A 15,039-nucleotide genomic window follows, 5' to 3' on the forward strand; every position below is an offset into this window, starting at 1 on the left:
TTCTTTTTAAAATAAGTGTTCACCACTGCCATTTCCATCCTTTTAGCAAAATCTACCACCATCTGCCCTTCCACATTCCTCTCCTTAAAACCATACCTACCCATCACCTCCTCATCACCTCTGTTCCCTTCACCCACATGCCCATTAAAGTCCGCCCCAATCACTAACCGTTCTTTCCTAGGTACACCATCTACCACTTCATCTAATTCACTCCAGAATCTTTCCTTCTCCTCCATCTCACAGCCAACTTGTGGAGCATAGGCACTGATGACATTTATCATCATCCCTTCAACTTCCACCTTCACGATCATCACCCTATCAGAAACTCTCTTCACCTCCACTACACTCTTACTGTACTCTTCCTTCAGAATCACCCCTACACCATTTCTCTTTCCATCCACACCATGATAAAACAGTTTAAACCCACCTCCAATGTTCCTGGCCTTACTCCCTTTCCACTTGGTCTCCTGAACACACAACATATCTACCTTTCTCCTCTCCATCATATCAGCTACCTCTCTCCCTTTACCCGTCATAGTACCAACATTTAAAGTACCAACCCGAACCTCCACTCTCCTACACTGCTCCTTTCCTGCCGTCTCTGTAGGCGTCTTCCTCCTCTCCTTCTCCTCCTTGACCAACAGTAGCCCAATTTCCACGGTACCCTGTCGGCTAACGATACCTGTGGCGGTCGTTGTTAACCCGGGCCTCGACCGATCCGGTATGAAATTCTCATTTGTGATCCGCATATTTGATTTGGCACGTGTTTTACGCTGGATGCCCTTCCTAACGCAACCCTCCCCATTTACCCGGGCTTGGGACCGGCACTAAGAATGCACTGGCTTGTGCCTCCCTAATGGCTGGGTTCTTTCTGATCCTCACTATTACCCGTCAAAGAAATTAGCCCTTTAAAAATAAAAGGAGTGTAACTGTCATCAATCCTTTCTTCACAAGGCACTGCAACGGCTGAGTTAAGAGTCTTTACAAATCCAACACTTTTAGGTTGGGATTGCGTTTTACGTTTTAACGCCAAACAATCAGCTATTACGTGACCAGATTTATGGCAATAGAAACACTCACGATTTTCCCGAGATCGCGGTGGACTGGATCTAGAATGAAAAGTTTGTGATTGGAGAGAAACAGACTGAGTTTTCTCAGCGCGCACAGAAGTGAAAACAGTTTTATGCATTAAAACGAACTCGTCCGCTAACACAGCTGCATGTGACAAAGAAGTTACTTTCTGTTCGTTCAGGTAAACTACAACACGTTCCGGCAGACAACTTTTAAACTCTTCTAATAAGACAAGTTCTCGCATCGAATCAAAATCTTTCACTTTGCTAGCAGTGCACCACTTATCGAACAGTATTCCTTTTTCTCGAGCAAACTCTACAAAGGTTTGTGTAGAATTCTTCTTATGGCCCCTAAATTTCTGCCTATATGCTTCTGGAACTAGCTCATATGCACGAAGGATAGCAGATTTTACGGTCTCATAGTTTAAACTCTCCTCTAGCGATAAGCTAGAGCAAACTTCCAGAGCTTTACCAAACAATTTACATTGTAACAGAAGCGACCAAACATCTTTAGGCCAGCGAAGAGAAGTAGCAATTCGCTCAAAAGCATTGAAATAAGAATCTACTTCAGATTAAAATCTCTAAATTGGGGTACTAATGCAATATGCTTACTTACGTCAAACGTAGGCGAGAATGAATCAACCGGAGGAGAAGCATTAGACTCTGGCGGGGTCGGCTGCGCAGCGGACTCAGCAGCAGCCACTTTCATCGCCTCCAGATCCAGCTGTCGCAGCCTTACCTGCGTGTCAGCCTCTATTTCAAGCCTGCGCACCTCCAGACGCATGGCTATCTCAGCCTGACGTGTTTGGGCTCTCTTTTGGGCATCGGATTGTAACCGAGCCAGGCGGACTTTCAGTCGCGCATCCGCTCTAGAGTCAACAGAGCTGGGAGAGAATGGATCAAAGGGCGGCAAGCCGGCCTTAGCTTCGGGCTGCCCCTCCACTGCAGCATCAGCTATGCCACTCTGTGGATCCTCATCTTCAACAGTGAGAGGCCCAACAACAACGTCACTACGGCCTTCAACCTGGCCGGTATCCTCACCTTCAGCCGTGTCTGACATGGGGAGAATTTTCAACTCCACCAAGTGCTTTAGTATTTCACTCTTTATGTCTCTTTTAAGACCTTGTCTATTTACAACGATCTGATAGTGGTCAGCTATCAGGAATAATTCTGGCTTTCGACATAGATCAATCTGCTCTAACGAAGGAGTAACAATGAAATTCGACAAGCTAAACATGGTCACAACGCACAGCCAGCAAACAGACACTACTCCGAAATTCCACGCAAGCACACACGAGTCCACGCAAATCACCTTGTTATACCAACTCAAACACGGTCAAATTCCACCAGAATTCACAAAATGGCCACAGTATTTCGAACCATTTGGGAAGATTATCCCGGACAAGCCCCCATTAAATGTTACGACTTCTTTTTATATGTCTAGGGTTGAAGCCGTAACATTCATACTGTGATCCATTCTGTGAATGGGCCAGGGAAAAGGACACGTAAACCAAGTATAATATAAAAGGATTTATTCAAACAAGGAGGAACAGGCGAGAATAGCAAAGTATAGCAAAGCTTATTAATTAATCCCACAGGAGAGAGAGGCGGAGAGTGGCGCTAAAAGAAAAGAACACAACAAAACCAACCCAACTACCTCAGTTATAAACCACTAACCTAACACTAAACAAAATTCTTCCGGCGCCTCTACACGCCCTAGCTTACCTACTCTAAACTAACAAAAATACAGAAGTAGCGCACACTCCTAGCTAGTGTCTCTATACATAGTATCATCTACGTGTTGCAAGATGTAAGTCACGTGACATACTACCTGCCCAACCTCCTGGGGAAAACAAGGGTTGTTGTCAGAATATAACCACTCAAAAACAAACAAGATAACATTTAACGAATCAACGATTGTTGATTCAAAAGGGGAAAATCATAGTCAAAAGGGGAAAATACAATAAACAAGCAATGCTTCAAACACAACACTGCAAAAACAAATGGTGCTCATGGTGCTCTCTCCAACGTTCCTGCAGTTCTCCTTTTAAACCCCAACAAATGACCTGATTGGCCACAGTTGCAGTCAGGTCACACACGTTGATTATCTCTCTAGCCAATAGCAGTCCAAAGAGGGCGGAAGCTTGAGAAATTGACAGGAAGGTGAACCAATAGAGAGAGACAAACAGCCACACACACGAACATCCAATGGGACGTAACATCCACCAAACCAAGGTCCAGTTCCTCGGCTATGTGATCAGCGCCAAGGGAATCCAGATGGACCAAAGGAAGGTGCAGGCGGTGTAGGAGTGGGCGCCCTCCGGTTCTGTGAAAGAGCTGCAGAGGTTCTTGGGGTTCGCCAACTTCTACCATCGCTTTATACGAGGTTTCAGCCAGGTCACAGCCCCGCTCACCTCCCTCCTCAGGGGAGAGCCCAAAGACTTTCCTGGATGCCCGAGGCTGAAGAGTACTTCTCAAAGAAACTGTCACCCGCCGAACAGAACTATGACATTGGGAACCGGGAGCTCCTCGACATCAAACTGGCGCTCGAGGAGTGGAGGCACTGGCTGGAGGGAGCAAAACACCCATTTGTGGTGATCACATACCACAAAAACCTGCAATACCTCAGAGGCGCCAAGAGGTTGAACCCCAGACAAGCCCGATTGTCTGGGGTTCAACTACACCCTCACCTACCGACTGGGATCCAAGTACAGCAAGGCCGACGCCCTTTCCCGCGTCTATGGTCTGGATGAGCATGTCGAGCCAGAACCCGTTATTCCTCCCGAGCTGTTCGTCTGCCCCATCGTATAGAGCCTCGAGGAGCAGATCCGCTCAGCTACAAGTCGGGAGTCCGCCCCCTCCAGGTGCCCGGAAGGCAGGACGTTCATTCCCACAGCCTACCTAGAGACGTACCAGTGCCAATTGGATCCCGCTACATGTGTGGTTTTGACATTGGACCTCCTGGAGTGTTTAAAGGCTCTGGCATGGAGAATCTGATGCTGGATCTGTGATTATCACAAATGTTAAGCTCATAAAACTAGGAGCTACTAACCATATAGACTGTATAAGACGGTAGAAAGAACATTACTCAATCTTACACTCCAGTACTTATGCTAGTACTCACTCTCCAGTGTTCTGTATTGTTGAAAGATTTATGATCAAACTTTTGATGTCACCCAAATGAGGATGGGTTCCCCTTTTGAGTCTGGTTCCTTTAAGGTTTCTTCCTTATTACATCTAAGGGAGTTTTTCCTTGCCACAGTCGCCACAGCTTGCTCATCAGGGATAAATGCACACCGTTCACCTTGACTGTTGATTTCTGTAAAACTGCTTTGAGACAAGTATGTTGTGAAAAGCGCTATAGAAATAAACTTGACTAGACATGACATCTTTAATACTGTATCTTTAATACTCTAATACTGAATTTAAAATTATCCAGTTTGCATTCCTTTAAAAAAAAATGATAAGAACTTTAACTGTGACAAGAAAATGGTGTAAATGATGGTTTGTTGTGGTTCAAGGGGGTGTAAGTGTTTTTCAGACAACTAGCAAAGGCAGTACTGGGAATCAAGGTTAAACTGGGTCACAAACAAGACAAGATATAATAGCTTAATTCTCTTCGATTGGAGGCCAGTCTGTGCAGCTGGAGATGGTTTCTCATCAACGCCCTGTGGATCCATGATTTTACAGAGTAAGAACAGGAACTCTGAAGATTTGGACTGTAGTTAATGTCAACAGTCTGCTACACTGACACAGAACTACAGTTTGCATCTGATCACCATCACTGCACACCTCAACATTGTGTATCTGTAATAAATGGACATTCGGTGCCACCCAGATAAGGATGTGGTTCCCTCTTGAGTCTGGTTCCTTTCAAGGTTTCTTCCTTATGCCATCTCAGGTAGTTTTTCCTTGCCACAGGGGTCACCGGCTCGCTCATCAGGGACATTTACATTTGCGGCATTTAGCAGACGCCCTTATACAGAGCGACATATAAAAGTGCTTTGAGTCTCTAGCAATAAATAAATCTACATTGGTACGCAAGATTACAAACTTAATATAAATATAAATCTTGAATTCTACAAAGCAAACTTGGAAAGTGTTAATTTAAGTGTTTCAGGAAGAGGTTGGTCTTCAATCGTCGCTTGAAGATAGTCAGGGACTCCGCTGTACGGACATCTAGGGGAAGTTCATTCCACCACCTCGGTGCTAGAACAGAGAAGAGCCTTGAAGTATACTTACCTCTCATTATGAGAGAAGGTGGTACCAGTCAAGCAGGGACAAACTTGCACTTAAAGAATGAATAAGATTTTCTTTATATCACCACATTATCTGTGTAAAGCTGCTTCGAGACAATGTTCATTGTTAAAAGTGCTATAGAAAAAAATGAATTAAATTGAAAATTTAATTTAGTTCATTGTGAGAAGAATCATTGGTTATGTATATAGTAGATCGTAAAACACACTCAAACACACTTATATACTCAATAAAATTCATACACATCCATGTCTCTAGCACCACCCATATTATAAATGTTTATATGTGCACAACTTTTTCTGTACAGTGGTACCTTGACCTACAAGTTTAATTCTTTCCGTGGACTAGCTCGTATCTCAATTTCCTCGCACATCAAATCGATTTTCCCCATTGAAAATACTTAAAATGGCATTAATCCATCCAAATGGCAATTGAAAACACCAAAATGACAAAATGCTTTAACATGCCGCCCTGTCGTCTGAAAATGTAAACAATAACGTAAAACTTGTCTGTTTGAGCAACTTGTTTAGTTCAAAGAAAAGATGTAATGGGAACCTGTGTTCCCCCCCCCATGTGTTTAATAGACATGAGTAAGGTCTTTGAAAAACATGTCTACCATGTTTGAAACATGTCGATGTTCTTAACGGTCTGTTCTTAGAATGGTTTTAGTAATAATAAACACATTTGCATAAAGCATCTGTTGGGTAAGGGGCCACTTTTAATCGAACATTGTGGTAAAAACAATCAGATTACAGACAGAAGTGTAGAACCTTGCTAGATACATGAGATTTTCTCACTCAGTGAATGTCAAATTTGTTGCACGGATCTTGTGCTGGAACAAAAGTTATATGTTGAAGAGTAATTAGTGTATTTTGTTGTCAGATACTGGTTGTTAAATGTCCATGTGCTGCTTTACAGTCAGTATAAGTGGTTGATATTGATACAGAAGAGAAATACTACTTTGTCAGTAATTAAAGTCAGATCCAAGTGTACTGTAGGTTCATTCTTATTAGGTGCAATCAAACAAGAGATTTGTGTGTGTGTTGGGGCTGGGGGGGGGATTTGTGGCCACCACACAATAAATATAATAAATATAAATCGAGATGAAGCAAAGGAAAAACGTAACATCAGATAATGCTCTGTAATGTGCTTTATTAAATGCTGTGTGTCACAAAAAAGCTGAACCGAGTTTGCCTAGAACGTTATGAAATACTCAGGCACTGAGCCTCAATTCAGCATGTAAGCAAACCACTTTTCACTTATGTAGTGTTTTACAGTTTTAAAATATAGTTTAGAATTTGTGCTGTTGAGACACATGCAACTTTACAAACATCCGATACATCCAATCTCCATATTATCATCAGATTTCTGAAAGGCAGCAAAATGTCCAATACGATATTTATCACATTTTCCTCGTATTACTGTTGATACCTGTAAAAGAAACAATTATTATTTAATAGTCACCAGAGGTGGGAAGTAACGAAGTACAAATACTTAATTACTGTACTTAAGTAGATTTTTCTGGTATCAATACTTTACTTCACTATTTAACTTTTTACTTTCATTCATTATATTTTTACTCAAATATCTGTATTTTCTACTTTTTACATTTTCAAACCAGGCTAATTACTTTAGTTTTAATCTATTTGGTTAAATGTAAATATTTTTTCCTCTCTCTGTTTCTCGTCATTGCACAGCTTTAAGCTACCACTGGTGTATCATTTGCTGGCTCGCACACACCGCAGACGTAGTCTAGTTTTTGAAGCAAACAACAAGCAAGACAGAAAGCATCAAGAAGTATAGGGTTAACGTAAATGAGGGCGTCAGTGATGTAAACATGCCTGAGAACAGGGACATTCCTGATCACATGATCATCTTTTCTCTACTTGTGTTCTATATGGTGGATGTTCAGTCTGGATACATTCAGTAGGTAACAAAATATTTTATTCTTTTATATTACTGTATTAATATGATGCAAGGATCAGTCACCAGTATGACACTAAAACAGGTAGTAGTAATGATTCCCATTCCCAAACTTCTTTACTTTAACTTGATTATAAAAAGGTGTAATCAGTACTTTTACCAGAGTCTGTTAAAACGTGTGTATTTGTACTTCTACTTGTTTGAAGGATGTGTGTACTTTTGCCTCCTCTGATAGTCACATCATTTCTGTAACAGGTACTGATGATGTGTATAGTTTGGTTGTGGTGTGCATTTCTAAATATTCTGCACTTTACTTATATTTATTACCTGAAAAGCCCTGGCACAGTCCACCAGTTCTTCACCATCGTGTGTCTTACACACAACACAATCAATCATCGGCTGTGTAAAATAAAGTCAAGTCAAGTTTATTTGTATAGCGCTTTTCACAACAGACATTGTCTCAAAGCAGCTTTACACAAATCAACAGTGATGGTGAATGGTGTGCATTTGTCCCTGATGAGCAAGCCGTGGCGACTGTGGCAAGGAAAAACTCCCTTAGATGTTATGAGGAAGAAACCTTGAGAGGAACCAGACTCAAAAGGGGAACCCATCCTCATCTGGGTGACATCAAGAGTTTGATCATAAATCTTTCAACAATACAGAACACTGGAGAGTGAGAACTAACATGATTACTGGAGTATAAGATTATAAGTAATGTTCTTTCTGCAGTCTTAAACAGTCTATATGGTTAGTAGCTCCGAGTTTTATAAGCTCAGCATTTGTGATCACCACAGATCCAGCATCAGCTTCTCCATGCCAGAGCCTTTAAACACTCCAGGAGGTCCAATGTCAAAACTCCACACATGTAGCGGGATCCAAATGGCACTGGTACGTCTCTAGATGGTTCAGGATGTTTGTGAGTTCGGCATCTACTTCTTTAAAGGTCCGTAATCATCACGAGGTGGGAGGTGACTGGAGCTGGAGCAACCTCAGGATGCCTCGGGATGGGGAGAGAAAGAGAAGCAGTGGAGAGGAATTAGCGTAGCTGCTGTTCATGATATTAACAGCACAAGTTGATAATGTGCATGTGATCAGATGTTCTGGAGCACAAGGTTATGATGTGATGTGTGTTATGTGTAGGCTTTGCTAAAAGATACGTTTTAATCTACACTTAAATTGGGTGAGTGTGTCTGAGCCCCGAACACCGTCAGGAAGACTATTCCAGAGTTTAGGAGCTAAATGTGAAAATGCTCTACCACCTTTAGTGGACTTTGCTATTCTAGGAACTACTAGAAGCCCAGAGTTTTGAGATCTCAGGGAGCGTGGCGGATTGTAGCGTGTTAAAAGACTGGATAGATACACGGGAGCCAAACCATTTAGTGCTTTATAAGTGAGAAGTAATAGTTTGTAGTCTATTCGAAACTTAACAGGAAGCCAATGTAGGGACGATAAGATCGGGGTTATGTGATCATATTTTTTTGACCTTGTAAGAACTCTGGCTGCTGCATTCTGGACTAACTGAAGCTTGTTTATTAATGAAGCAGGACATCCACCTAGTAACGCATTACAGTAGTCTATTCTGGAGGTCATAAACGCATGGACGAGCTTCTCTGCATCGGATATAGACAACATATTTCTTAGCTTAGAAATATTTCTAAGGTGAAAGAAGGCTGTTTTGTAACCTGATTGATGTGATTTTTGAAAGACAAGTCGCTGTCTAAAATAACACCCAGGTCTTTTACCGTTGAACTAGTGGTTACAGAACATCCGTCTAAATGCAGGTTGAGATGCTGGAGCGTCTGTATACCAGTTTTTGGGCGATGAGCAAAATCTCAGTCTTATCAGAATTTAAAAGTAGAAAGTTATGGGTCATCCAATCTCTTAGTTCCTTAACACACTCAGTCATCCGGGTTAATTGAGCTGTATCGCCTGGTTTAGATGAAATATATAGCTGAGTATCATCAGCATAACAATGGAAGCTAATTCCATGCCTTCTAATAATATTTCCTAACGGAAGCATGTATATTGTGAAGAGCAGGGTCCTAGAACTGAACCTTGCGGCACGCCATAATTTACTTGCATTAGCCTGGATAGCTCTCCATTCAAATCTACGAAATGGTAACGATCGGACAGGTAGGATTTAAACCAGCTTAATGCCTGTCCCTGAATGCCGATGTAATTTTGTAAGCGATCTAGGAGGAGATCATGGTCTATAGTGTCGAATGCAGCACTAAGATCTAGTAAAACCAACAGCTAGATGAAGCCTTGGTCTGAAGCTAAAAACAGGTCATTAGTTATTTTAACTAGAGCAGTTTCTGTGCTATGATGGGGCCTAAAACCTGACTGAAATTCTTCAAAGATATTGTTCTCTTGCAGGTAGGAACATAACTGTGCAGCGACAATCTTTTCTAAAATCTTAGACATAAATGGGAGATTTGAAATTGGTCTGTAATTTGATAACGTGTTTGGATCCAGATTAGGTTTTTAATGAGGGGCTTAATAACTGCTAACTTGAGGGATTTAGGACGTGACCTAAAGATAGTGAGGAGTTAATAATATTTAGAAGAGGCTCACCAGTTGTATATAACACTTCCTTCAGTAATTTAGTAGGAATTGGATCTAACTGACATGTTGTCGATTTAGCTTTGGCAATAACATTATACAGCTCTTCCTGTCCTATACATGTAAAACAGTGGAGTTGTGGAGTTGAAGGTAACACTGTCTCAGGAGATGCTGTAAGAGGTTGAACTGCCACAATTGTTTTTCTAATGTTATCTATTTTTTCAGTGAAGAAAATCATAAAGTCCTCACTACTAAACTGTGATGGAACACAATTTTCAGAGCCCTGATTTGTAGTTAGTTTAGCTACTGTACTGAAAAGGAACCTGGGATTGTTTTGTTGTTTTCTATAAGTTTGCTCAGGTGTTCAGCTCTAGCAGCTTTTAGCGCCCGTCTGTAGCTGAGCATACTGTCTTTATACGCGATTCTAAATACCTCCAATTTAGTTTTCCTCCATTTTCTCTCCAGATTACGTGCTGTTCTCTTGAGGGCATGTGTATGACTATTATACCAAGATGCAGGTGCTTGGTCTCTAACCTTTTTTAACCGGATGGGGGCAACGGTGTCTAATGTGCTAGTGAGGATAAGGTCTATGTTCTTAGTTATCTCATCAAGATTAATAGTAGTTATGGGTTTAGTGAGAAATTGAGATAAATCAGGCAGGTTATTTACGAATCTGTCCTTAGTGGTTGGAACAATAGTCCTACCAGGTCGATAACGTGGTGCAACACGGCTAATCTGCTCTACCGGTAGTGTGTACAGTATGAGGTAATGGTCTGTGATGTCATCACTCTGAGGTAAAATATCTATATCAGTGACGTCTGCTCCGTGTGATATTATTAAGTCTAGTGTGTGGTTAAAGCGATGAGTTGGTCTGGTGACGTTTTGTTTAACCCCAAAAGAGTTTAATAAGTCAACAAATGATAATTCTAAAATAAAAAGTGATGGATTTTTGGTTAGCTTATTTTTGAGAGTTTGTAATGTTACAAAATGTACAGGATTGCAGAGTGTCTACGGTTTAAAATATTGGTTCATAAAGAAATTTGTTTTGTTAGAGTCAAAAGATTAAGAAACTATATAACAAGCGTATAACAATATAAAGTAAAACACTGTTTTATTTTTTCGTGTAGTACATCCATCTCGGTGCTCATATGCATTGTCTGAAGTCTTCCTGCACATTGTGACTTGCAGAAGGATGTTTACATACAGTTTTTTATCCAGCTGTAAACAAAGTAAAAAAGAAAATACAGTAAAAGAGGTGAACAGGAACTGGCTGTACATGTGATTCTTGAAAGTTTATTTACTAAATATTATTTGAACTGACTCAATGATAATTATTCATTTCTGTTGCATTAAGATTTACTTTAACAGCAAAAATAAGTTTCTGTTTGAAAAGATTTTGATTAAGTTAAATTTACAATAAACAGTGAAATTGGGTGAAAGTAAAGATCATCTTAACAAGCATCCAAGCATCATCATTAATTATATTTTGTATCATCAATATTTTAAAAACAGTCAGTCAACAATTTTTAATTAAATGTTATACGAAACACCAACCAACCCCACCATGCACACACATTGTATCAACTGCAGCAAAAAAAAAAAAGTTAATTTTATTTTTATTTCACTGCAATAGTAGATTTTGATCATTAACACCTAAACTTACAACCTACTATTCATAAACAAAGTTTACGAGGGAAATATAGAAACAAAGATTAAAACATTTTACAGAAAAAGTAAGCTCATGGAGGATTAGAAAATTCTAAATTTCCAAACACATTACCTTGCAAAAGAAATACAGTGCATCACTGAGTGGATCCAAAAGTACAAACCCTGGATAGAATCCCAAACAATCTCACTCTCTGATCTGATATTTCAGAACACCAAATAAACGACACCCTACTTTACTAATATAGTTCTCAGTAGTCTAAAAGCATTATTAGACAAAATATAAATTTACATCTGACCCAGTGTAAGCATTATTAGTCCTTGAACTTTATTTTACAATTATTTGTATTGTTTCTCCTTGTAGTACGAGTTTTACTGAACTAGAACTATAAAAATAAATCTGCATTAGTTAAGCAGATTACAGTCATGTTTTCTATTTATTTATACTGAAATAATATGAAATCATAAATTAGAGGAACCATGTCAACTTTAATGCGTAAATAATGGTTGGTATAATACACAGGCCTCAGTGAAGTTTGATTCCTGGCCCTTCATGGGAAAGGGTTTGTGTACCACCAATGGTCAACACAAACAAGTTAACAAAGTAAAATGGTTTGTACATAAGGCCAAACGAAAATGCCCCAATATTTAAAAAAAATTATATAGAACTTGTGTTTAAATAACTGAACATTTTAAAGTAGTCCCTCAACAATATATATAAAACATACCTCCACTAGTTCTTTGATTGAATGAAAATCAACATGATAACCCGATCCAAAGTTTCCATTTGCCTTTTTCAGAGCCTTGTCTATGTGTGTTCGTAATTTATCAGGCAAACTTCTGTAGTTATCAAAAGTCTGAGCAGAAACCAGCAGCGTCAGCGCTGCCAGAAGCAAAATCTTTAGAGTACCATTCATGTTGTTCAGGACGACTGAGCTGTGTGGTAAAGACCAAAACTATTCTCTAAACTCCTGTCAGGAAAAACACCACACACACACACACACACACACACACACACACACACACACACACACACACACACACACACACACACACACACACACACACACACACACACGGCTCTCCAACTGTGATTGGCGAGTTGGTCAGGTCGTCAGAGTTTCACACATTAGTATTTAGAGCACAGTTCAAAAAGAGAAAAACCTGAAATCCTTGGAAACCAAAAGCAGTTAGTGTGAACTTGTTCTTTCTATTTGTCTAACTTACATTTTTTTTCCCCCAACTATCACAAATTATTTTGTCATTGTAAAGCACAAATATGCAAAAGAACCAAGAAACAGTAGATAAAACGTACATACAGGCAAATAGCAACAGCTGTAACCTATTTCTGTTCTCTTAATGAACATAATTCATTGGGTAAAAATTATTAGCACAAATTTGCTAGATAAATACTTTACCTAATAATAGATAGATAATTATATCTATGTATAGTGGTGCAACCAAAAGGTTCTACTCACCTCACTTCCTGGTTCAGATGAACAGATTTTTGTCCAAATTGAGATGTTAGTAACTTGCTTACTATATAACTAGCTTATCATGTTTATCAGATGTTGTTTAAGCCTTGAACCTAAATGCTTTCATTACCTCAGAAGACAGGCCTCCCATCCAGTAACAGACATTCCATTTCAAAGTGCTACTTATTTACAGTATGTAAGCAGTCTAATAATAAAAATTTGCACAAATTTGCATTTTCATTCCTTGTATCCATTTATCTATGCTGTAGATAGCACTCATACAGCATTTTCCCTTTTATTCTCATCACCTTAATGGACATGTACACCATATACAGTTATCTGCTAGGCATATTATGACTATTGTATTCTTCCGAACTGTACAAAGCCTCCTCACATTTTCTTCTGTCTCAATGAGTATTTTTATTCATTCTTATTACCATACAAAACATGTTTTCAGGACCTGTTAACTCCAGGTAACTTTTTGCCATTTCTAACTTTCCTTAAATTTGTATGAGTAAAGAGGACTCTATTTTCAGTTTCCCAGGTTTTATCAGAAATAAGGAGACGTGTGAACCTATACAACCTTCTTAACACAAGCAGTGTGGGAAAGCAACTTATTTCATTGAGAGTTTGTTTTCTAAGCCCCTTAGTGGAGATGGACACTAGTTAGTTATTAAAAAAGAATAATAAACAGATGTGAACAAATGTGAGGTGACCTTTCAAAAACTACAAAGTGAATGAAGAATGGATACAGCATAGTGCTTGAAAGCAGAAACAAATATTTAAGTTTTTATTTTACTTAATAAAAATGGGTTTATGTCAGAGGTCATGGTATTACATGCTGTCCAGTACAGTAAATATACTGGACTTTGATTTGAGTAAATAAAAAATGTTTGTTTCACTTCTCATAAAGAACTGGTGCTTTAACAAGTTTAGGATGGTTCACAAAAGTATAGACAAGGCTTAAAGCTCCATTTTATACAAGAACATTATTTTGTGGTAAATCTAAATCTGGATATTTGTAGCTGCTTTGTGGCAGTAACCAGTGTTAACAGCACTGTATGGGTAAAGTTGTATTGAACTGAATAGCAGAACACGGGATTGAGAATCCGCTCCTAGAAGGTGTCTTGGTGACTCCCATTCAATCTGTAGCGCCCCTAGCGTTAGTGGCTATAATGGGGTGGCTAACCTGAGCTCTTTTTAATAAATATCTGAAAATATTAAACCTAATCAATGTCTTATCTTTACTTTGAGTATGGGTTCTATTTATAATTAAATGTATTAACTAACCGGTACCAAGAAAATGAAATACAATTCTATATTGTAAATATAGACAACACAATGTAAACAATAACAGTTTACTAAATGTGATGTCAAATTAAATATGGTGTAAATAACTTTCAAAGTCAAGTTCAGTTTCAAATGAAAAATATCAGTAACTCACTTATTATTAAAAAATGGCAACAAAACAAATAAAAGCCGGCAAAAGTAAATGAAAACTTTACTCAGTGTACCAGTTGCAGGCCTGTACGTAGCTGGGGTAACAAAATGGCTACTTCACCACGAGGGCAACAAACGGAAAATAGTACCTTGTATGAAGTTTGTTTGCACACCGTGCACGCGTCAGACAGAAAAAAAGGGTCGATGTGAAACACAGACAGAGCTTGGATGCTTCAAGGGGTACTCCTTCGCCACACGTAGTCCCTGCGAGTTGAGCTAGCTATCCGCCGGTCTATTAGCAAAGCCTCTGCACATGGCGAGGTAAACCGCAACTTAAATCTCCGTTCGTCAGAGGCGATGTCCACGTCTTTCTGATGTGTTTCCAACTCTGCACGGAAACTATCACTACACAGGGTTCGGGTTGAACACCTAATTAGCTTCGTTACACTAATTGAAGAACAGGTCGTACTTGTTAGTTCAGCAGCTCCGTTGTCACTCTCTCGCGCGCTCTCTCCCCCACACCGTGCACGTGCAGCATGCCTCATAACATGGCACATAAATTAATAAAACTTATAAACAAAATACAAGTTCTTTTTAAATAATCTTTACCAGCATATTTATATTATTTAAACAAAAAAAAGCATTTA

The 15,039-nt window shown here is 39.4% G+C and overlaps 2 long non-coding RNA genes across 2 annotated transcripts; both read right to left on the reverse strand.

Moving 5' to 3' along the window:
• Nucleotides 1-6,459: 6,459 nt before the first annotated feature.
• LOC124388034 lies at nt 6,460-7,658 on the reverse strand. Its single transcript, XR_006926323.1, has 2 exons — nt 7,578-7,658; nt 6,460-6,758 (listed from the first exon to the last, which is right to left on the reverse strand). It is a non-coding gene; the product is annotated as an uncharacterized LOC124388034 (long non-coding RNA).
• A 3,248-nt stretch (nt 7,659-10,906) lies between these two features.
• LOC124388033 lies at nt 10,907-14,923 on the reverse strand. Its single transcript, XR_006926322.1, has 2 exons — nt 14,542-14,923; nt 10,907-11,030 (listed from the first exon to the last, which is right to left on the reverse strand). It is a non-coding gene; the product is annotated as an uncharacterized LOC124388033 (long non-coding RNA).
• Between the last annotated feature and the right edge of the window lie 116 nt (nt 14,924-15,039).

The sequence above is a fragment of the Silurus meridionalis genome, chromosome 6 (genome assembly GCF_014805685.1).
Source record: "Silurus meridionalis isolate SWU-2019-XX chromosome 6, ASM1480568v1, whole genome shotgun sequence".
Taxonomy (NCBI): Eukaryota; Metazoa; Chordata; class Actinopteri; order Siluriformes; family Siluridae; genus Silurus; species Silurus meridionalis.